Source organism: Tachypleus tridentatus, chromosome 9, assembly GCF_004210375.1.
Source record: "Tachypleus tridentatus isolate NWPU-2018 chromosome 9, ASM421037v1, whole genome shotgun sequence".
NCBI lineage: Eukaryota > Metazoa > Arthropoda > Merostomata > Xiphosura > Limulidae > Tachypleus > Tachypleus tridentatus.
Genome location: NC_134833.1, coordinates 87726847 through 87752384, shown reverse-complemented (window position 1 = coordinate 87752384; position 25538 = coordinate 87726847). Strand labels below are relative to the sequence as shown.

The 25538-nt window shown below is 32.1% G+C and overlaps 1 pseudogene across 1 annotated transcript in view; it reads right to left on the bottom strand.

Annotated features, from left to right (window-relative positions):
* Positions 1–24924, bottom strand: part of LOC143227419 (cyclic nucleotide-gated channel alpha-3-like) — a 414301-nt pseudogene extending 389377 nt beyond the window's left edge. The window contains exon 1 of the transcript XR_013014995.1: positions 22648–24924. The product of XR_013014995.1 is annotated as a cyclic nucleotide-gated channel alpha-3-like (transcript). The remainder of the gene's footprint in view (positions 1–22647) is intronic.
* Between the last annotated feature and the right edge of the window lie 614 nt (positions 24925–25538).

Sequence of the window (25538 nt, the reverse complement as noted above, 5' to 3'; positions counted from 1 at the left end):
ATGCGATTTTTGTGTGTGGCTGGGTTTTTACAGAAAGTTTTATGGAAGAAATTGCTGACATCTCTGCACCATTAATAAACTTATTGAAGAAAATAAAAAAATTCAACTGGTCAAACAATGTTCGAAAATATGCGAAGGTACTTTTTTTGTTAATTGAATCTGGTTTTTTTTTATTTTTCGTTCTATTTGTTTCTCCGAGTTGAATACTGTAAATCAAATAAGTACAACATAATCACAGAAAACATACTAAGTAGGGAAACAAATAGAAACATACGCAAAATCAAAAAAGCCCTACTTTTCAACAGCTCAAAGCAAAATATCGTACCTGTTCACACTCGACACTAAGATATGTGCCCAACAATGGTCAAATGCAAACTCTCTTTGTTAAACTGAAAATGACCTAAAAAGGTCGAAATGTTCTTTTGTATCTTATTTTAATTAAACTTTTAATACCAGTACCAGCCGTCTTCAGAATATAATTGTAGAACTATATAACAAGCAATCACGAAGTTTTAAAACATAATGTAGAAACTGTTTTTCACAAAGTCTAACGGAGAATTTGAGATTTAGTACTAAATGAATTTGTTGAACAACTAAACACGTGACTTGTTACTTTGTGTATTAGTTTGTAATATTTTGATAGTAGACTACGTATGTACTTTTTGTTACAGATACTCAACTGGTTGAAAGTCTTTCAGTAAAAGAGTAAAAGCGCCTAGTATAACATTGGGTTCTCTAGCACTGGTGTGTAATGCTTCTTTTTCTATTGACTATACTCCTTTCGTACAGTAGTAGTGAAGAACCTATGAAGATTGTTTCAAAGAAGGAATGGTGATAACCTTTTGTATTCATTTTATTTGTTTTATTTTTCCAAATTGTTCAGATAATCATCAGAAATTTGCTAATGATTATTCGAGTTCGGTTAAACGTTCGCTCATTGTAATAATATGCGTGTTAAGGTGTGTGTGTAATGATACTCTCATACATTCTAAAGTAAAATTTCTGTATTGAAACTATTTAATACAAAGCGCGTCATGTTGAAAAAAAACGAAACGTTAAAGCAGTTTTATATCCTTGCTACTCTGTATAATAGGATAAGATTTTCTGTTTTCTGGTTTTGTATAGAGAGGTTTACATCATCATAAAAATCAGAATGTTTTTTTTTTAAGTTTAATTTAACAATCCATTATTTAATGAAAATTGATTGTTTATAATCGAGATGCAGTAAAGTTTCTTTCTCCTTTCAGGTTTGTATTTTGAATATGAAAACGTACAATCCCATATCGTATAAATCCAAATACAAGATATCTCTTAATTATCTTATACGAACCTATTAACTCTTAAGTAACTTCAATAAATACTGTTTTCTCATGATAGCAATAACGAAAATAAAGTTTAAGAACCCGGCAAGTTACATTTAGTACTTGGAATGTCCATTTCAAAAAATTTGGTTTGGCTTGTTATGAATTTCGCGCAAAGCTACTCGAGGGCTATCTGCGCTAGCAGTCCCTAGTTTAGCAGTGTAAGACTAGAGGGAAGGCAGCTAGTTATCACCACCCACCGTTAACTCTTGGGCTACTCTTTTACCAACGAATAGTAAGATTGATCGTGATTTTATAACGCTCACACGGCTGAAAGGGCGAGCACATTTGGTGTGACGGGGATTCGAACCCGAGACCCTCAGATTCATTTCAAAGGAAGTTGTTAGAAAACAGCAGGTTTGTGAAGACACAAAAATCTATGCATTAAAAGTGTATAAAAAGTAATGGTGATAAAATATTAAGCTATTACAATAATGAATATTCTAACTGATTTCCTAGAAAAAGTACGCCTCCTGGGAATGTTTCTAGGTAAGTAATTCAGTGACTTCTAATTGCTATTTTTAAATATTGTATCTGTAATGAAAGTTATGTACGTGACTTTTTTCATTTGTGAGGAATTTAAAACTGTTTTTTTTATTTTCAGTAAATCAATTTCTACCAAATTGGTTTTTATTTATTACCTTGACTTCTTGTGGAGGGATTTTCTAATTTTCTAATTAATTGAATTAAAGAGTAAACATGGCAGTCTTCTATCCTTCACAAGCCATAAGACAGTGTATCGAACGTGTAATTTATATGTGTAATTAAGCTATTTTTGGAACCTTTATTGATAAGTTTATAAGAATAATGAGTATGTTACTTTAATGTAACTACAACTATCTATAACTTAAAGATGTTATTTATCAATAAAATACGAATAATTTTTAAATGTAGCGTGTAATTAGTGACGTTATTAGAACTAGCATCTATCTGTTTTAAATATTGACTGAGGAGGATTTCATTTCTAAATTACACTTGAACTAAAGAATAACAGTAGATACAAAATTATTTTATTTGTTACATTTCTTTTTCAGTGAGAAAAATTTCAAGTTCCAAAAAAAAACAAGAGGGAAAACAGTCAATCAGAGAGTAATGACAATTTTTTACTTGTATTTTGTTTTATCTCTTTTTTGCATATGGTTAATAGTTACCATGGTTTCGAATAAGTGTATTATGCTATGGCATTGAATAGTTTAAATACTGCCGCTAATTAAGAACCAACATTAAAATCAGCAGCCCTTATGTTTAACAAAGGATGTCGCTCTAACCATTCATGTTACAGGACGTAAGAATTGCATTACATGAAATCTTGCTCCTTATTTCTTGCTTATGCTTCATTTGTATTCGGTATAGATAAAAATTATTGAATACAGCAAGATCTATGTGAAAAAATGTTCTGGCCGCTCAAAGAACCACAACCTTCGTTACTTGAAACATTTATTATTTGAAGCGTATTTGAAATAAAGTAGAATGATCTGAGAATAATAAATTAAAGGTAGACAAACGTTGAGTCATACAGATAACAAAATACAGTGGAGTGCCGTTAAGCCGCGGTATTTGGAGGGTCAACCTGCTTAACCGTGGCTTAAACCTTTGTGACTGAAAAGCCAAAGTCGCCAACAGCTCCGCCGAGGAGCCTCATCCGGGCCATTGCGTGATCATTATAATATTAATGTATAGACTATTCAGATACAATTGACAAGTGCCGTTTTAACACAAAAGACTAATGCATTGCGATGGTTCGCTTTTCCCTGTAAACTTTCGTCTTCCCGTGTTACATGCGGGCCGCCATGTCAATATGATATGCTCACTATTAATTCAGAAACTGAAGTGATTTCTATTGGGTTTGTGGCCAATATTTATACAATTCCATAAAAATATCGGATTATCGAATTAAAAATAATACTTTAATTATTGATCACTTTTTTCACGGATTTACCGCGGATTAACTTTAATGTATGGAGAGGTGTGATTCGGTAACAATGGCGGCCTCCATAAAGCTGACATAGAGAGCGGATAAGGTAGATTAACGGTCGATTTCTATTGTAATATATTTTATTTATTTCCCAAATTAAAGCAAATCCTTTTTAAATATCCCCTTGAAGTTATAAAGACAAAGAGAGTGTGAGAAACGTTTTGATTAATACATCAAAAATTTTGGGACAAGACTTGCTACAGCGGCTTAAGCGATTTCGCGGTTTACTGGACCGCGGCTTCATGGCGCTCCACTGTATATTTTCACATATTTCTTAGAGTTCCTGGAACAATGTTAATCATTCTTCCCTCGCTGTTTAGTACTGTTTAATATTGTCGTTTACAATCCACAGAATGACATGCAATCAATAGCTTTAACTTGTGTGTGTGTTTTTCTTATAGCAAAGCTACATTGGGCTATTTGCCGAGTCCAACGAGGAGAAGCGAACTTCTGATTTTAGCGTTGTAACTCCGTAGACTTACCGCTTTACCAGCTGGGGGCATTTAAACCTATTTTAGGTAGTACTGAAATACAATTTAACCATCTAAGAAAGCTACAAGGACAAGTCTACAAACTTGATTTAAATATAATTTCGACATTAATAACTAAGTACTCTGAATTTGCCTATAAATTTTAATTCTACTTCCCAATTTTATATGTGAAATTATGTACAATGAATAATTCCTCAAATATCTGCTTTAGAAAATGTGCTCTAATTATACCTAAAGGCTTAACATGGTAAAATATCTATTTTACAGTGTTTTACATTAGTCAAATTTCATCTTCATTAGATAAAAGATTCGGGTTCTGATACTAAAATGATGTATTATGATTATTTTGAAATTAAGTTGTATGTATCAATTAATTTGTAAAATATGTTCGGACATAATTCATTTCCAAATCAGCGTTCAACTTAAAAACTACCTTTTTTGTTTCATTTCCAGGTGTGTATATATATATATATATATTCACTTTCGAGAATCCTATATGGATGTGTCACGTATTTAAATTTATTAGTGCTTAGGTGTAGTCACTAAGCACTAAAACTGTATCATTATCACATCATTAGAATGCCGTCGTAAAACAGTAGTTTGAAACTGTACAGAAAAGAGATCAAAATCCAAAGGGTAAAAAATATTTTTTAAATTAGTCGTTGCCTTCGAAAAGTAAAATATTACTAACGCCAAGGAGAAGTCAGAGAGTGAAACCCAATAACGAAAGTATAATTGCTACTTTACTAAACAGCTATTTTAAGTTTGACGATATTTAGGACTTTATTATATTCTTTATTTCAAATATAGTGTTTCTTTTAGACGAAGAATGATTTTGTTATAATAAAATGAGTATTATAAATATTTGGTTTCACGACTATGTTGCTCTGCGTTTAAATACAGTAAATTTAGTTATTTCCATAGAACTGAAACAATCGGTTTATGGAAGGCAATTATTAGGATGATGATTACTAATACGAAGTGACCAGCTAAAACAATTAAACAAATTTTCAGTTTCATCAATAATTAAAGTAATGTGTTTGTTTAAAAAAGTATGACTTAAACCTATATTATATATTACGGGGTTCCACATCGATATCCATGGTGAGTAACTTGGTGCTTAACAAACAAATACAAAATAAGGTGAAACGAGAACTTGACTCAAAATAATCCCTATACTGAAAACGATTTTTTTACTTTATTTTTGTTTGTTTCTTAACTGTATTTTCTTACTTTATATTCGATCTTTCGGTAACCTTAAAATTACATTGCATGACCCCTGAACAATATTATGTTTTACCGCAAAAATTATAAGAATTATTTTTTTTAGTCTTTTAATAAAGTAGGCGTTTTAAGACTTTATTTGTTTCTGCGACTGTCTAATTAAGCAGCAGCAAGAAATGAGAAGAAACTGAATAACCAAAAACCAAAACTTAAATTATCCAATTTGATTGTCTCATAGCACCTATGTAATTTAACATGTTTAACTGTTGTTGGTTACCATCACTTTAGAAATAGCGGTAAACAAAATGCAGTAATAGCATCACAAAATAAAATTAAAATAAAACGTTTTGTGGAACTATAATTCATTCTGCCTAATAAAACTCTCTTCTGTATTTTTATAGAGCTGTAAGTAATAAAATATTTTTTTCTCACTTGGTCTTTGGTTGAAATTTCACTGAGGTGGCATACTCTGTTGATTTTGCGTACAGTATTAACAAATGTTTTTTATTGTTACAACATGTGCGTTATGTTGAAAAGTATCATACGTTTTTTACCCTTTAGAATTACTAAGTGTTTCTCAACTAGGCCTCATATAACACAAATAACTAAAACTTTAATTTGAAAATAGAAAGTTACACAATAATGACTCCAAAAAGTAAAATGATTTTAAAAGAGTACCTTTATGCAGATATAGTAAATGAAGGAGTATTGAGCATAGCAAATTAAAATAAAATGTAAGAAAAATATTGTTTCTTGCAAATATAATACGTTTCTCTTTCGCATGGGACAACGTAGTGGAACATTGTTACAGAGATAAAATTGTAGTAAATAGGGTAGAGATATTACGTCAACATTTAGGATATAGAACTAGCTAGTTAGCCATTATGTGAAATGTAACAATATCAACTCAGAAATAATTTGTTCATCATGAACCGTCGATAAAGTATTCAGTTCCAGACCAGATAGAAGACTCAGTATTGTTTATAAGTTTGTAAAACTTTTGTATATAAATCATTACGCTGCTGTTTGTTTATTAAAGTATATATGTGTTAAGAAGGAAAATTGTGTGTATCAATCTTGTTAGCATATATCATCAATTTGAAACATAGCGACATTTAAATAAATTCTAAATTTAAATAATCATTTAACATGATTTCAGGCTATTTCAGATTATAATAAGTAATGCAATAAATAGGAAGCTTGTTCGGGATAAATAGTAATATGTACCATCATTAAACCATACAAAAGTAATGGTAGTGCCATTATGAAAAGAGCCAAAAAAAGGAATCACTACCTCAGTGACCTCGAAAATTACCAAAACACTGACTTAATATCATAAACAAGCTTATATCAATCACCTCAATCTTTATTAGACATTGTATAATAATTACAGTAAATCAGGCTTGGCATGGCCAGATAGTTAGGGCACTCAACTTGCAATCTGAGGTCCGCGGGTACGAATCCCCTTCGCCCCAAATATGTTCGCCCTTTCGGCCATGGCTGCTTTATAATGCGACAGTTAATCCAACGAAATTCGTTGATAAAAATATATTACCTCAAGAGTTGGTGGTGGATAGTGTTGTATCCAGCGGAATTGCAATGCTAAAATCAGAGGTTTAGTTCCCCTCGATAGACACAGTAGATAGTCCGCTGTTGTTTTGCTATAAGAAAATACATACACACACACCCTCTAGTCTTACTCTGCTAAATTAGGGACGGCTAACGGAGATAGTCTTCGTGTAGGTTTGCGCAAAATTTAAAAAAACAAACAAACACAGTAAATCGCCATTGGAATGAAATGAACATTTAGAACCTTAGTATACAAATATTATATCTTTCATGACATTTGTACTATGTGGAGCTAAATTGCTCGTCCATATTTCTTCAATTATTAAAACCTTTATTCATAGTTCTATATTTACCATGCATACATTCAATGAACCAACAAGTTAACAAACACATTTGAAGAAAAATTATTAATAAGACAATTTCGTGTTACCATACCCCGAAACAAATAAAGTAAGCAACGATAATTACAAAGTGTAATTTGTTTGAAAGCTAGTGTGGGAGTAATATTAGGCCAAAGTATTTTTTGAAAAATTTGTTAACGAGTGAAATCACATGAAAAATTCTGCATTGGAGTGAAATGAAAATGAAATATTCCCAGAACTTGCTGAGGATGTTACGCTAATAAGTGTAACAAACGACAATAATCTTATTGAGGACGTGAGTCGCCTACCTTAAAGCGTTAGAAGCCACAAGCTTATATTACACACTTGAGTTGAAGTTTATAAAAGATCAAAAGGTACTAGGAGCTTTAAAATACGTAATTTCAAGCGCTGATAGAATCTAAGAAGTTCTTTTAGAGAAGAGAGCACTTACACTAAATGGTTAAAGAAAGCTAACGTTTCAGTGAAGTATTAATTGAACGGGAGGAAATGGATAGAATGTGAGTTACATTATTTTGTGTGTACCCATTAGACTTCTTGTTTATAAGTTCATACACACCAAGTTTAGAACACCTGCTCCGAAAGAGCAAAATAATGAAGCAGTTGATTTTCACAACTAATTGTTTGCCTCGTAAGGCTGGCAAAATCAAGTAAATATGTAACCAACAGGTTACCAAATAAAAATGATATAATTTTTCATTACTCCAACAAAGAGGTCATGCAGTGAGCATGTATATAGCGCCTTGAAAATGAACTTTATAAAGTTTCAGATAAATTTAATTAACAAAGGTGTATTTTAAGAATAATGATCAGTTTAAATTATTTGAAATGTTCAAGATCGGTACTATCGCTATTGTTAAAATCAATAAATGTAAAGCAGGATGGATCCTACTCTTTAATATATAGTATATTTTCACGTCTCTAAGACTAAGATATTTTATTCTAAGAGTGATTTATTTAAAACATATCAGTCTATCGAGTAAACATAAGATTGCAACAGATCGTACTGAGTAATGATAATAACATACGGTTATAAGATATAAGGAACCCATAAGGTATACTTCAAAAGTTAGCACTTAAATTACTCTTAATAACCACAAAATTACGATTTTAAACTTATGGATAGAGTTTTTCTTTTTATTGAATATCAAATTATTATATTTTAGATATAATAAAAGTCTCTTTTGAACAGGTCTGTTTTAAATACGTTACATTAAACGGATCTTGAGGACTAACCATGGCCCGGCATGGCCTAGCGCGTAAGGCGTGCGACTCGTAATCCGAGGGTCGCGGGTTCGCGCCCCCGTCGCGCTAAACATGCTCGCCCTCCCAGCCGTGGGGGTGTATAATGTGACGGTCAATCCCACTATTCGTTGGTAAAAGAGTAGCCCAAGAGTTGGCGGTGGGTGGTGATGACTAGCTGCCTTCCCTCTAGTCTTACACTGCTAAATTAGGGACGGCTAGCACAGATAGCCCTCGAGTAGCTTTGTGCGAAATTCCAAAACAAACAAACAAACAGGACTAACCATTTTTATATAAGGATAGACCCCATGAAAGACATTTCTTACCTGATTTTAAATAAGCAAAGTATATTTATCCGTGTATGGCAATAAAGTAACACTAGGATATTTAAGAACACCGTTTACGAATGATTTACTAGGAATTCGCGTATTCAAATTGTTACAATGTAATCTGTCAGTAAAAAAAGTAGGAAAACGATTTTTGCGTAAAAGCTTTTTTATGCTAATGAATTCTTAACGCAAAACTTCAGAAGTACTACAAAATTTATGGGTGCTATGAAATAAGGTTTTAATCAAATTTTCTTTAAGTATATTTCATAGAAAATACAATTTGTGAATAATTTGATACAGTTATGTTTGCTTTAACTTTACACGATGATGCACTTTCCTTATCATGGTTGTTATACAACTGGAGAATGGTCGTAGTGTCCCAAATTGATTAAAAATTTAATACCACTAGGAACTTCTAAATATTTTATCTGATCAAAACATTATAATTTGAGGGCATTAATATTTTGCGCAGGATATAATTGTTACGAGTCCAGCATGGCCATGTGGTTAATCTGTGTGTCGCGGGTTCAAAACCCCGTCACACCAAACATGCTCGCCCTTTCAGCCGTGGGAACGTTATAAAATGACGGTCAATCCCACTATTCGTTGGTAAAAGAGTAGCCCAAGAGATGGCGGTGGGTGGTGATGACTAGCTGCCTTCCTTCTTGTTTTACACTACTAAATTAATGACGGCTAGCGCAGATAACCCTCGTGTAACTTTGCGCGAAATTCAATAAAACAAACAAACAAAAATAATCTATCTAATGACAGAAACGACTTCGCTTTGCCGGAACTTCGCTCACAATATACTTTGCAAAGCTGTTCAATGGTATATGGACGTGTGTCATCTTCGCTGGTAACGTGACTGCAGCGAGTTTGATACAGCTATTTACTGAGGGGCGTATTCTCATGATCTCGTCGGGAATTTACAAATGGGTTGCAAATCATTGTGTCTTTCATTCAGTAACCTAGTCTAATCCTGAACGCTTTTTGGTGATTGTGTTTCCACTTATTGTCGGTAATGCATCTTCAGAGTGTTTAACAAAGCGGCTTCAAAACAAACGTCTTCTACTCTTACGACATTTTTCAAAACAAGATTCTTATGTAACAACTATAAATTAAGATATATTATGTGTTTTTAAAAAATCTCTAAGGTTGGTAAATAAAGTTCAGTGTCTGTTTATAAGCCTAGATAGGCTTTGAAGTTTTCACGATAAGAATTTGTATACAGAGGAAGCTAATACTTAAGGTAACATATTCAACCTACCCCATGCATATATCACTACAATCTCAATGTTTATCTGCCAAATTATATATATTTACGGATCTGATAAACTTGTAAATTGAAAAACTTAGATATACTTAGCTCTATAAAAAATACCTTTGACAGCATAATACTAAAACACAATATTGAGTTGACCAAATAAAATACCAAATAGATGGCATATCTTTAATGAATAATATCGAATCTTTGCGATATTTTGATAACATCAAACATTAAAGTATAGATTACTACAAATAACGATGGATAATCTAAACATAATCCATCGTTATTTGTAGTAACCTATACTTTAATTTTATGTTAGTAGCTAATTGTATTTTAATAACTATATATTACTTACTAACTAGCTTTATCATACGTTCCGGATACTAATTTACTACCATCTTCAGATAACTCCTGAGAAGAACTATTTCCTGTGTTGGTTGTAGTTAAAACTGATCCCAAATCTTCTTGATGGAAGAAATGATCGTCATTCTTGCGCTTATGTTTTCCCACCTCCTCAACTCGACTACGGTTTCCACTTCCCCATTTATAACTTGAATCAACTAACTACTTGAATGATGTCAAGAGGAGGGGAGAGTCTAATTTTTTCTGGATTTTATGTTAGATAAGCTAAATGTGGAGAATTTAGAAAGTGTTTATCCTACTTCATTTTTCTTGTATGTAATTTATGACACATTTTTTTCAGAATTACTACAATTCATTGTATCGTCTTCTTGTCTCGCATGATGGGTTTGTGCAGATTATTGAGTCTTAAGCCTGTTATACTCTTGAATTCTAAATGTGTTGGTATTCTTTTTTCTTCAATGTATTGGAGTCCAGATTCACATGGGATGCTCCAAATGGTAATTCTCCTCTCCATTGTATCTTTAGCTGTTTAAATGTGTAATAATTGTGATCATATCGTATTGTGATTTCTGAATATTGTTCTGACTATGTATGTATTGATCGTTTATCCTCTGTATGTTTTCAGATAGACTCTAATTTAGAAAATTTCCCTGTTCGTTGGTAGAAGAGTAGCCCAAGAGTTAGCAGTGATAACTAGCTGCCTCTCCTCTAGTTTTACACTGTTAAATGGGGGACTGTTAGTGCAAATATGCCTCGTGTAGCTTTGCTTGAAATTCAAAACAAACAAACATACCATAACAATTGTTGTGGAGCATATTGGTTTCTATAACATGGGTATTGTACGGTATTTTCTGAACACCAGTTCGTCACTTATTTAATTCTTCAGGTAGAAACGTGTACTACAAAAAGGGTTCCACACGAAGAGATTACTTTGTTTAAAATTGAAACGTTGTTGTAAACAAGGATTTAAAACACTTATGCGAACTTATTGTAGGATATACGATTTGTATTATGAACATAATTTCATATTATCTGCTATATTCTCTCGCGGAAATGACACCTGTATTTTACTTATTGGTTTTGTACAGTTTAGGTACGTTATTTATGAATGAACATGTGAGCATGATTTTAAGAAAAAATTCATGTAAAAATCGTAGATTTAGCGCTAACTAGGATATTTTGTTACAGAACTGAGACATGTATTGAAATAGCGGTTTTCTCTCAGCTGTAAAACTTTAATTTAGTACTGCAATCTATATTATAATCATGGTTTTATATACTTCAGGATGTTTTACTGGAGAACTGACAATGAAGGAGGTTAGCTGGGTTTATCTATGGTGGGTTGTTGTTTACTAATTAAGAATTTCTTTAAAGTCAAACATGCCCGAATTAAAAAGTTTTTGCAATTACCATTAATTTAGTAGTTAGTCTGTCTTGGTGACTTCTTTATCCGTATATTACGTGTTACAACACGGTTATCATTATTCTGTTTTTATCTGAGGAACATCTGTGTGTTAAGCAAAACTATGGTGACTTACTTAACCTTTGTTAACCCAAGTATCGATGCAGAGTTTCCTTAGCTATTTTGAAATATTTGTCGTTTAGCACCCAATTGGAGTTTTGGGCTTGAAAAAAATTGCAAACATAATTTAATCTAAAATTTTGAAACATTTTTCTCAAGACAAAAATGAAAAAAAAAAGAATTATCTATGGGGAATCTGATGGTTGTAACGTAATAACAAACCATCGTAAAACTAAATGATGTGAGGAAATAAACTATCAAACTGCATGTCGTAAAAATGTTTTTTTTTTTAATATACAGATATCGAAAAATTTGATTATTTGTTACTAGAATGTGTATAAAATGAGTTAGAGTTTCTATTTAATGTGAGACCGTATACGAGAGTTTTGGAAATTGTTATATGTCAAATGTTAGATTTAAGTTATATAGAAAGAAATTTGGCAACGGACTTTTGTAAATAACAGTTTCAGGAAACAGAGAAGTCATTCAGCCATGTGCTTTTATCATAGCTGTGAAAGTAGTCAGAAGCGATAAGACCTGATAGAGAAGAAATTACAGAAATATTTCTCTCACTGCATCGTTAGATGTCGAAGAAAAAGTGTTATGATTTTAGTAGTGGAGGTAAAACTTTGGTTTTATTACGTCCGGTTCAGGTGATCAGTGTTATCAGTCGTTTCAGAGAAAAGCCACGACTCACACATTAACAAGTTTGAAGAGTTAGCACTGAAACATAAGTTTAGAAGAGCTTGAGCCATTGGTTTCGAGATATCTGCTGTGTCTATTGAGAGAAATCGTACCCTTTATTTTAGCGTTGTAATTCCGAAAACTTATCGCTGTCCCATCGTGTAGCGAGAAAGAAATAGTATATTTTTTTGTTTAATGTATAAACGTGGCGCTATATATAATTAACGTTAACTTACGTTAAAAATAATATATACTCAGTAATATCAAAGTTCTGTTGAGACTAGCAGAGCGACCAATAGTCAGATAAGGGGCAAACAGATTTTTGTACTTTATATATTATCAGTTTATTATTAAGTAAGTACAATATACCTGTAAAAAAAAACAGTATCCGAATTTAGAAAATCTCTCCAAAATAATCTAACTAATTTTTCAGATCTCTCAATAATTCTTAAATGGATTAATTATTCTCTAGCATATACACACACACTAACATATATATATATATGATTTGACTAGAATGCATAGAGGAGGTTGCTCTCTTATATCTATTCTTTGTAAGAGAGAATTAGTTGCTAATCTGTTATCTAAAAGGATAACATAACACCCATCCTCTGTCTGCTCTAAGAAAGTTTTTATTGTCACGTATCCTGAATAATGTAGATTTCGCCAACAGAAAAGCCACACCAAAAATTCTAAAATAATTGCACAAAAGATGGTCAGCCTAAAGTTGATTTTCTTATATTTTTACAAACGTAACAATTCATGATATAATACTCACTCAAAAGATAATTATCTGAATTTCAACATCCTACTTCCTCTTCCTGTGAAATCTTTCGTCTCCTCAGTATAACCAAGTATTAAAGATAACGTCTTGATATGCATAATACGATATTATATACAAAAATATGGAATGGTTATGGTAAAACCTTTAACCTAATTCTGTGTAACATTCTGGTGTATTTCGAAATTTAATTACTTCTTACAGAGGAACTGAATACAAAAGAAATCCATAGGTTCCCCAAAATGTTAATAACATATTTTTTGTTTATTCGTTTTTCGTTTATAAGTGATTTTTCATTTTTTTCTCGAGAAAATTAACAAATTTCAAAATTATATTAATTTAATATTGAATGAGAAATCAATAATTCACTTCAATTTTCAGACATACTCATAATTAATAGAATAAGGGGACGTGATTTTTATATCTAAAGAAAACCAAAATGCCTCTTTAAGTTATGTTTACTTTTTCTCGTGCCACCATGAAACAGTTAATCATCAGTTATAAACTTCAAAGTCCCCGCTGGTACAGAAGCAAGTCTACGGATTTACAACGCTAAAATTAGGGGTTCGATTTCCCCCTTTGGACACAGCAGATAGCCCGATGTGGCTTTTCTATAAAAAGACACACACATAAACTTCAAGTTTTTTTTTGTTATGTACAAGCAAACCTGTGAGGATATGTCACACATTTACAGAGCAATTATAAAACAAATATAATGCTTGAACTATCTCAGTTTGATGATTGCCGATAGAATGCAAATTTAATTTCCTTAACCAAGTTACAAATGGCTATTAGTATGCCTACTTATTTGCCTGCTCTAAAGTAAATCAAAGCCAAATGTTGTGTCTGCGTTTGGATAATTTCTAAAAAAGTGTTTTTACGAGATACCCGAATTCTCTAAGAGGTTGGATGAAAAATTTTACCATTGTTCAAACCTCGGAACCGAGACGATTCATTTGGCAAAACTTAGAAGTTGGTGAGTCTATTCACTTAGGAGAAAGAGGTTTAGGGAAATCCCCGGGCTCTTCAAGAGTATGATGAAAAATTTTAATTTGTCCAAATTTCGGAACTGAGTCGATTAGTTTGGTACCACTTAGAAGCCTGTGCAATCAGCAATTTATGTGGACTTACGTAACACCCACCCCTATAAACACTGAATATTATTAAATAATGTCACTACACCTCCCTTGATTAAAAAATTAAACAAATATTTATTAGATTTTTGAACGATTACAGTATCCTGCATGCTTTATCAAACACGCCAATTAAAGGGCAAAGAAGACATTTTAGGAGTATTGATAGCATACAGCATTTTTCACATGTGAAAAGAAAACATATTTAGCGTCAACTACAGCTTTAATACTATAATTTGATAGGTATGTCTGAAAAATAACAATTCCAATATTGTTTGTAATATCTGAACTCACTCAGAAAATGTCACCCTGAAACTAATTTGTACCTCGAGGTAAAGAACAAAATGGTTATATAGTACCCTACCATTCCTGAGAAAAAGTTTATGTTGACAAAACTGTGAGATATTTAGAGAAGAAAACTTGCAGGACACTAAAGGATGATAAAAATAGTCAAGCATATAACACCATTTTATAAACATAAGGAAGCTTGATCAGCAAGTAAACTGGAAATCAGTCAAGGTATACATAAATTTGTAATTATGTGGAAAGTTGGTTAATCCAAATATTAACAAACTTTAACACCTCTGATGGTTATTCCTTTCTGACGTCAAATTTCTTTCAAGGAAATCGAAATTTGCATTAAAAATAAACGGTGAATATTTTTCTATCACTAATAAGTGTTGGTCTGAAAAGAACAAGTACACATATCACGACTTCTGTCATATAAATTTACCGTTGATCTGTTGTTGTGAACTTAAGCTTTGTTTTAAACATACTTCAGCTTCCAACAACAGTTGTTAGGGGGTGTACGTTTTACAAGTAGGAGAATTATTATAACAGTTATACTTGCCAATAAACCTCAGTGACACAGCAGTATGTCTGCAGATATTTGTGTAGCTTTATGCTTCGTTACAAACAATCAAACAAACCTGTCTTAAAATCTTAATATTAGTCATATTACATTTTTAAACACTAGATTCTTTATCGAGTCCTTTATTTCATCTTTTTTATAATGTAGTAACAAATTTATTTTGGAGATCTAATCAGAATTAAGTGTTTAAATAGACTGTTATTAAATTTATCAGAACGAGCAAATTAAAATTTTGAAAACAAAAGTTCAGAAAACAATAATTATTTTAAACTGCTTAACACAAAGACTGCTATTTCTAAGACTGATAAATGGGGAAAATAATTACGTTTTTATAAGCATGGAAATCTAGGTGGAGATAATTAGCATAATTTATCATTTGAGATCAAAGAAAGAAATCTAAATCTTTTCCAACATCCAATTTACATCAATCATTGAACTGATAATAAAATTTAGTCGTTAAAGTCCAAATTCGGAATGATACAAAATCGTTTTTTTTATGATTTTCAAATATTGTGTTCATTCATGTTAAGTTCTTGTCTTGTTGACAGATCCCTTATCAGGAACGTTACAAGCGTTTGGTCGAAATGAAACACAACTTGTTAAGGATTAAGTTAATGTTTGCTTTAACCTGATGACACTTGTCCTCTTTTTTAACCTACCCCTTTTACAGGAAAGCTTTTCCGTAATAAAATATTACAGTTCAGCTACTTGAAATTGTTTTATTTCGGCAGAAAATAAACTCAAGAGTGTTTTTGTCTTAATAATATGTTCAAAATTTGGAAAAATCCAAAAACCCATGAAAGATTTATTTTCTTTAAAGTTATATAAATGATATGAGAACTGATTCATCTGCAAAAAACCTACAAATTGATTGAGAACATGAGGATATAGGTCAAAATGAATATTTCTCCAAAGCCTTTAATGTTTATGAATAATCTATTTTACGCGATCTTTACAACTAGAAAGTTAATGATAAAGTAAATAATTATGCTTTAAATACTATTATTTTCGATTATAGGAGACATAAAATAAAAACAACTAAGTGCCAGCTCTGCTTTTATACTACAATTATGTTTTATTTGTTTCTGATAAAATTGATCGTTTAAGTTTCTTTACTTTTATGTAAGAAACGTTGAACATTTGATTTTCGTTTTCTCAGTATTCTGAAAACGACCCAGATAATAATGAAACTCAGAATATAAGGAAAAGAGTGTAAATTGAGTTTTGTTGTCGAAAGATGGTTTCAGAGAGGGCTTTAAAAGATTCCGTCTAATCCTCAACAATATTTCCCTCAAGAACGTTTACCTAAAAAAGGTTCTATAATCTATTTAAGTCAACCTATGAAGATTAGACTAAATTTGTCACCTAAATCAATAATTTAATATAAAACACAATTAGCGCTCGATATAAAAATTCGCTGCATGCTCATCACTATGTAATTTCAAAATTTTTACTTAATAGGAAAAATGAGTTATTTCTAACCGCGAGTTTCATGCTTATTTATTGTTGAACGAAAGTAAAATGAAAATTTGTTTTATGAACTATTAAAGGGAAACCATACACAATCACTGCATGTGGTTCACAGTGGAGCAGTTTTACATGCTTTAAAACATTTTCTACATGATAGATAATATTTCTACCTTATTTGTAGAAGATACCTCTGGAATGTTCTTGTGATATTTGGATCTCTATATAATTTATCAAATTTACTAAATTCTATCATTTATTATTTCATTCACTTTAGTATTATATTCAGTCGTGAAGGAATGTCTGTCAAAAGTTATACTTTTGTGAATAAAGCGTGTGAATAAAAGCAAGGAAGAATATTTTATGTTGAAGAGAAATACATAGTAAGTAAACCAATGGGATCAGTATAGAACATTTAAAGATATATAAATACGATTTATATAGAATTACAGATGCTTTGAAACACAGTGTTTAAATGTTTAATTATGTTGCTATAAACGTTCGATTGGTAATAGTTGTTTTATGTTCTCCTTTTAAAAGATTATGGCAATTAGTTTTAAACCATATAAACACCAAACATCTGAAAAACGAGCTTACAGCGGAACAGGAACATAAATGTTTTCGTAGCTTTGTAGCCTTAAAATGACTGTTTATCAGTAACCAAAATTTTGTGCATTATGCGCTTTTTTAATAAAAGTCATATAAAAGTTTAGTACATATACTTTACTTTTAAGTGGTTCTATCAACCCCTTAGACTAATTAATTAACTCCTATGACCAATCTTTCCTTAGCCTCTATATTAATTACAAAAACTACGTTTTTATATCTCCTGCTTTGTTAGTTATACCCTCCACCTGTGCCGTTGGGTAACAAAATCTGACCATTTTCTCCCTATCTACCACAGAGACTATCCCATCTACATGTCTAGTGAAGGAATCACCTGTAACTAATAACCTCCTCATAATCCACATCCTTAACTGGCCCGTTTGTTTTTACTCTCTCCAATAGTTACTCGTCTTTAGAAGCCAAGGGTTGAAACTTGTTGCTCAACAAAATAGAATCATTAAAGTAGCTGCGTTAAGGATTGTACTTATGAAGCTTCCTTAGGATTATATTCCGATTTAAAAGATATCATCGAAGATTTTGAGTTCATGTATTTTATTGGAAGCGTTGTAGTGGGAATGTTAGCTGTGTTCAATATGTTAGGGATGTCTATTAAGTGTAGTCTTTTGAAAAAGTCCTTCGATGGAATAGTGGTAAGTCTTTCGTTGTACAACACTAAACAAAAGGGTTTGATTCCCTCGGTGGACAGGTTTCTATTTTTCTAATGTCTTAATTGGCCATACTTGGATTGAGTGGCTGAATCATCTTGCATTCCCTCACGACTGTTGGGCTATTTAATTAATTTATAAGTTAACCAAACTTATAATATCGAGATGTTGTGTAAGAGCTCCAGCTAATGAAGTCGTAATGGTTAAATGGTGGTCTGATTAAATAAATTATCTCTAAAATACTGTGATCGTTTTCACATAGTCTTATTATACATACATAGACTTGTTATAAAAACGTCCACATACTGCAGTCAACATTGATCAAGACCTTCACTATAAGGTATGTGAGCACTAAAAGAGGGACACTTAAACAAGTTAGCATGATTAATAAGCGCTGCTGACTGACTGACCGCCTCTCCTATAATCTGTAGTTCAACATTAAGGGGATCGACAGATACCGAAAGTAGCTTTGCCACGAATACAAGGATATTAATATTTAAGTACAGTATTCCAAGATCTAAAGAAAGGATAATTTCGAAACACTAACATAAAATATAGCAGTAAAACCGCTTTATAGTTAAATGAAGCCCTTAAATGTACAATAACTAATGTTGAAATTTCGATATTTCCTGACTGTCTTTTATCAATGGTAACTCCAACAAAGTATCGAAGAAAATAATAGTAATGTTACTAGTATTTGTTTCATAAACTTAAAATGATGTAATTGAAAAGAGAAATAAGATCTTTGTATGGAAATGTTGAACAAAACAAACTATATAGTCCCTGAACTAGTTAAACTTCACTGAATCTAAAATAACTAACACTGAACAACCAGAATGCCAAAAGAAACATTCCAAAAACATGAAGATTATGAGACCTAACAGATGCAAACAAAAGTATTCAACTTTATATTTTTTCCATAAATATACGTGCTTCATACATTTATATACACGACAAAGAGAAAGTTTTGTTGATAAAGTTTATTCAAATTTTCGATAACAATTTCACACTTTAAACTACATATCCAACAGTGGAATACAACTTACAGGTATTTTGTAATTTATTCATCAGACATTCTACAAAATGTATTTGTAACAATATATTAAGTGACACTGCTAAAGACAATAGTTAATAGTCACTTAACATATTCAACGCAGTTATCTTCAATTATAACACCTTCAACAAAACTCGTGAACTCAGAACCTTTGATGTTGTGATCTGCAGAGTGTTCGGAAAGTCACTGTGCAGTTTCGAAAGCAGCGATAACAGCATTCATTCAGTCTATTTCAAGCCAGCAACTGATAGCGGTGTTTAGAAACAAAATAAGAAGGATCCAAGCCTGAATTGATGCCAACAGGGGTCACTTTCACCATTGTTTATAACTGTCATTCATATTTACCTCCTGTATTCTATATTGAAACATGTCTGTCAATAAATATATGAGTGCACAGTGACTTACCGAACACCCTGTACTTTGGAATTTCACTCTCGCGATATGGAAACCTCAGAGATTCAGTTTATAACTTTACATCCTCCTACAACCAACCGAGAAAATTCTTTTCACAAGGTTATGTTTTAGTATTTTAAATGTCTCTTCAACTTGAAAAGAAACTATTTCTGAACTTAGTGAAAACGTTAAGAAAATTCTGAAACACCGTGTGAAGCATTGGAAAAGAAAAATATCAGCCCTAAAGAAATAAAATACATTACATGATTAAGGCAAACTTAATTATTAAAGAACGGTGTAATAATAAAATATTTCTTATCATGATAAACACTAGTTATGCGCTTGGTTTTGTTTGTTTTGAATTTCGCGCAAAGCTACTCGAGGGCTATCTGCGCTAGCCGTCCATAATTTAGCAGTGTAAGACTAGATGTAAGGGTACTCTTTACCAATGAATAATGGGATTAACCGTCGCAATATAACGCTCCAATGGCTGAAAGGGCGAGCATGTTTGGTACAACTGGGATTCGAACCCGTGACTCTTAGTTTACGAGTCCATCGCCCTTACACCTGGACATGCCGAGCCATAAAATTATAGAATATCTTAATGAGTGTACAAAATACACTCGACTACGAACTAGCCCACAGCTAGAAAACTAGCTGTTTAACTAGCTAGTTAAAACAGCTTCTACAAGATTCAAGGTTAGCGAAAGCTGTTCATAAAAGTTGTAAATATATTATACCATGAATATCTTTCGTACGTGCGTAATGTTCTAATATTATTATAACAAGTTTAAACCATTCTGTTAAAATATGTACGTATTCGCTTAAGTAACACTTTAGACTATTTTGTCTTAGATTAAAGAAGAAAAACCTACAAATATGCCTTTTTAGACTATTTTGTTTACCTTGGACGTTGCTTTACTTCCCTTCATTTGTTATAGAAAAAGGGATTTTGCAATTTTAGGTTTCATGTTTTATTTTTAATTCATCTGTTTTTGATTTATTCATTATATCTATTAATTTTCGTTTTAGCAAAACCTATCCTTACTCCGGTAGCTGAACGGTAAGTGTGGAGCTCATAACGCTAAAATCCGAAGTTTGTTACCCTCCACGATGCGTAGACAACAAATAGCTCATTTTGTAGCTTTCTTATTAACAACACCTAAACAAATATAAGGTTCTGATGACAATATTTAGAAACTGTCAACAGAGCAGAGACAACCGAGTTGCTGTTACCTTCGAATTTATGTTTATGTACATGCATGAAGTTGATTCTTAAAACTGTTGGTTTACAGATATTAATTCGAAACTAGATATATGTTTCAAATACACAAATGATATATATGATGTATGGAATAACGTATTTGATAACCTAAAATGTTTCAATGACTTTATAAACACCTTTCACCCTGATATCAAATTTACCCTCAGCTGTTCTAATACTGAGAAGAAAGTAATATTTAAGATGATATAGTACTCTTCAATAATAATGAAATAAACTTAACACCTTACCGAAAACCTATGATTAAACTTCTTTTTCTAAATAATGGCTCATCATCGTGATTCTGTTAAACATGGTAGAAATATTGCTGAAGTGATAGTTATTAACAGAAATTCCATCAACAACAGTTTAAAACTATAATATCGCGAAAATGTTAATTAATATTTAGTTTAAGGATACAGACGAAACTATACAGAACTACTGTGTATTATCTATTACCATAACGAGAAAACTGAAACCAACAACAGTGTTTACAATCATATACATCAATATATCCTTCACCACAGAAATACAAAAGGCAGTAAAAAAATATAACCTTCCAATTAGAGTTCTACAAAAATCCTTTAACACTCTACAACACACCCAAACAAATTACACTTACAACCGTAACAGATTTAAAAAATACAGTTGGAACACTTACTAATGTAAAGTTTTATTGAAATAGAATACACAGATGTTCTATTAATTTATTGAATTCCTACCTGTTATCAATGGAAAGTGTGATGTTTGTAATATGATAGATATCGATCATTTACTTATAAATCTTTTAAACACAGTCCTTACCTGTGTGAGAGTGTGTGTGTTTTTATAGCGAAGCCACATCAAGCTATCTGCTGAGTCCACCAAGGGAAATTGAACCCCTGATTTTAGCGTTGTAAATCCGTAAACTTATCGCTGTACCAGCTGGGGGACCCTATCTATGTGTATTATGTTATTATTACTGTTATAGCAATGATAATTCTCTGTAATAAAATTTTTACAATAATGTTTTTCTCCAGTTTTAGTTGTATCCCAGCAGACCTGATAATCTCTGGAATGAGAAAAAAGCGCATCGTCGGCAATGAATATGGTAATATAGTATGATTGGAATACTCTTATTATACACTATTGTAATTAATGAACATCCCTAAAAAGCCACATACATAATATACTGTTAAAAGAATACACGTTTAATAATAATGCCTTATGGCTAGTATAATTACATGCGATTTAATATATCATTTTGATCTGTTCTTTAATGAAGGCGTAACAGTTAAGCATTGTATTAATATTATGATTGTTTAGTTTTTCTGATTAACTATTGCTTAACTAATAACATGATTAGTTTGTTATTATGAAGTCTATATAACACAATGATTTCTTAATCAAATAATTAAGTTTACTAATTCTTATATTCAACGAGCACTATGATTAATTTGTCAGATTAATTAATACTATTTTAAACTATATACCATGACTGATTTGTTATGCTAGTTAATTGTGGTATTTACTTAATAGATAATTAACTATTTGGCTGATTAATTATGGTTCATCTTTCAATAATACTATGGTTGGATTTTTATGCTTATTAATTATTCTATTTAATTAATATTGTAATAGATTTATTAAATTGAGCAAATTTGTTTTTAAATTAGCACTTCAGTGGGATGTTTAAGTGATTAACGTCTCGTTTCATTAGAGCTATGATAGGTTTATAGCCTGGTTAATTACCGACCTTTAAGTAACACGATGATTATTATTTATGAAGTTTGTTTGTGGTATGTAATGAACACTGATTGATTTCTCAGACTGATTAATTAATATATCTTTAAAAACACTATGAATAGTTTGTGGAGTACGTTAATTGTAGTTTTTAACAGTATGATTAGTTTGTAAGGACTGGGCAACTTTGACCTTTTGTTAGTAATTTGACAGCTATGAAACTATAGAGATAATTTAACAAACTGTTTAATTTAAATAACAACACAAGTTTCAGACACCAGGTTTACCTTGAAAATCTTTCCTGGCGGCGCTAACGTTCGTCACAATATTAGCTACGTGACCAAGGACAGTAGCAAATAGAAATAATCCAAAGACCAACTCTAGTACAAGAAAGAGGTACTTCTCTCTAGTTCTCGGCCGAGGTAGGTCTCCTATTGTCGTCCAGGCCAGCGTGCTCCAATAAAAGGAGTGAAGATACTCACAAAGGACATCGATGCAGTTATCATCACGAGGATTAAACCGGTTGCGCGAACCAAACCCACCATTTTTAGAGATGATGTGAAACAGACAAGCATTCCAATGAAATATAACCAGAAGATAGTGGATAAGTGAGAGAGATCGAAAGATGTTTGGATAGTTAGTGTGCCTCTCTGTTCGATCGAGAAAAGCCCAAAAACGATAGATTTTTACGAGACGGAGGCATCGAAGTATCGAGTTAAAGCCCATGGATAGGTAAAGAAAGTCTAATGGGAGAAGACACAGGCAATCAATGTAAAACATGGTAGAGGTCATGTAGTGTTTTCTAAGTCTTTCATATTCCGTCTGCAAAACTCCTTCTAAATATCCAGTCTGAAAATGGAAACATATATCAATAACGTATAGAAAATCTGCAATATAATCCAGAGTAAACCAGACCACGATAGTTTGATTATTAATCTCTTGGAAGGCAAAACGATAGATAATAACCCATAAATTATAGAGAAAAGCAACACTTACAATCATGGACCAATAATAACAAAGTCTGCCTGATGGATCAAAAACAAGATTCCAACTGTTTTTGTTGCTGCCTTTAGTTAATGTTTCCCACTTCTCAAACTCTCTCTTAATCTCCTTTCTTCTTTGATCTCTTGTTTTGCGAGAAATTTCTAATTCGGGATTGTGGCGAACATTATTCGCAAAAGTGATGGGGTCGCGCGATCTGCGTTTTACATCTCCCGGGTAGAATTTACTGGACACAGTTTCAAGGAGACTTGGTCTCGATGCCGATTTCATTTTCAAGTTTTCAGGAAAATTAGTAGACTTAAATGGTGAGAAGGTGCGCACTTGTGGGCCACTGATAGTTACTCGCTGTTCCGAAGGGAACCGCACATGTTCTGCTCGTGTAGAGGTGATGATACCTGGTATTACACGAGACCCCTCAGATGTTAGAATACCTTTCCCATATTTAACATTCTCCGGTGCAATGTTGCTGACAAATGCGATTTCAGCTAGCTCTTCATCAAAGTGTGTTCCTCCTTTAACACGATGTGTAGATTTAAGAATATTCGCTGCGTCGAAGTTTTTTCTCATGTTTGGTACAGACATAAGCTTCATGAGTTCAATGTCTTACATAACGCATAAAACTATATTCTAAATGCAAAACATCTGTGATGAAATTCAATAACGACTGTCAGAACTTTAATAAATTTGTATGAATGTTATTCTAAACCGACGATGTGACTGTTTCAACCAATATAGCGATTACAGTACAATAATTTCAGTTTAATCCGCCAAATATAGTCTCATTAAAGTTCGTATTTCAAACAAAATGACTACTTTCAAATAAAAACATTGCCCGAAAAACAGTTTTTTCCAAGAATCTTTTATTGACCTTTGCTTCATGTTTGTGAAGTTTGTACGTTTAAAGGGGAAAAACTTTCTCAATGGTTTAGGGTATTATTTCATAAAATAACACGTCTCAATCGTGTTTTTACCAATATTCAATAGTGCATTGCTATCCTTCGTCCTCCGTCTTCGTGTGTGATAGCTGTGCCCTTAACACGGTGGACCAGGTATAAGCTTTCTCTGAAAGCATTGGCAACATCAAATACAATACTAAGTTGAAGTAATCTCGAAGAATGAGCGTTATCAATCCATTGTTATTGCGTTTGAAGATATTATTACGAAATACGTCTATCTTTTAACGAAGCTGAATGTTTATATCACTTTTGAAAAAGTTCTCATAATTATATTATAAAGATTATGAACTCGGAGGTTGAAAAAAACAACAAAACTTTGGCCAACGAGGAAGAAGCCGTCAGACTTTCACATAAATGTTATTAACTAACCGTGGTAATGCTTCTTTGAAGAATTGCTCAAGACCTATGTGAACAACAACATGTTAAATTGTTGTTTCTTCCCATGGAAAATATTGCTAAAGAAAATTTTACTTATTACATCGCACAAAAACAGTGAACACAGACACTTACTGCGTTTATTCCAACTTCCGTTCAAAGAGATTCAAACAATTTATTTTCATAAGATCTATTTTCGAGACGCAATATCACTGAAATTATCAACATGAAAGACGTAGCAGGCTTAGTGTCACGTGTAATAAAAGACTAACCTGTGTGGCTGATTACACGTGCAGGGTCTCGGATAGCTCATTTTTATAAAAGGGGTGCTATTTTAAAAAGAGGAAACCAAAACAAATAGTACTGGTTGACTTAAGGTAAAAAATTGTAAAAAATATACATTATAATGCTGATAAGTTAAATATTTGGCTCTCATTTTATACATTTTGAGACGAAAGTAAAATATATTTTACGTACTTTACCTGTCTCAATGAACAATAACCCCTGTAAATCTACTTTGCTGTAGTACTTATCTTGTGTTATTGGAACATTTAGTATTAATAGTCTTGAAGTCATAATTATAAATAGTATACTTATTGTCTTTTTTGAACTGATATATTGTTTGATAAATTCAAAAATGAATAGAAAATCAAACCTCTTCTTCCGCGCCTACTTGTCACATCCTCTCTTTCATAATGCGTTAATAGTTCACTCTTACGTTGAACAATAGAAACTCAGGGTTTTCATCTGTCAGATAATATATTTCGTAATAATATGTTCTGAACGGTTAAATGTGAATTTAGCTCAGAGTACGAATCTTTTCCGTGAGAAAGTTAACGACTAGA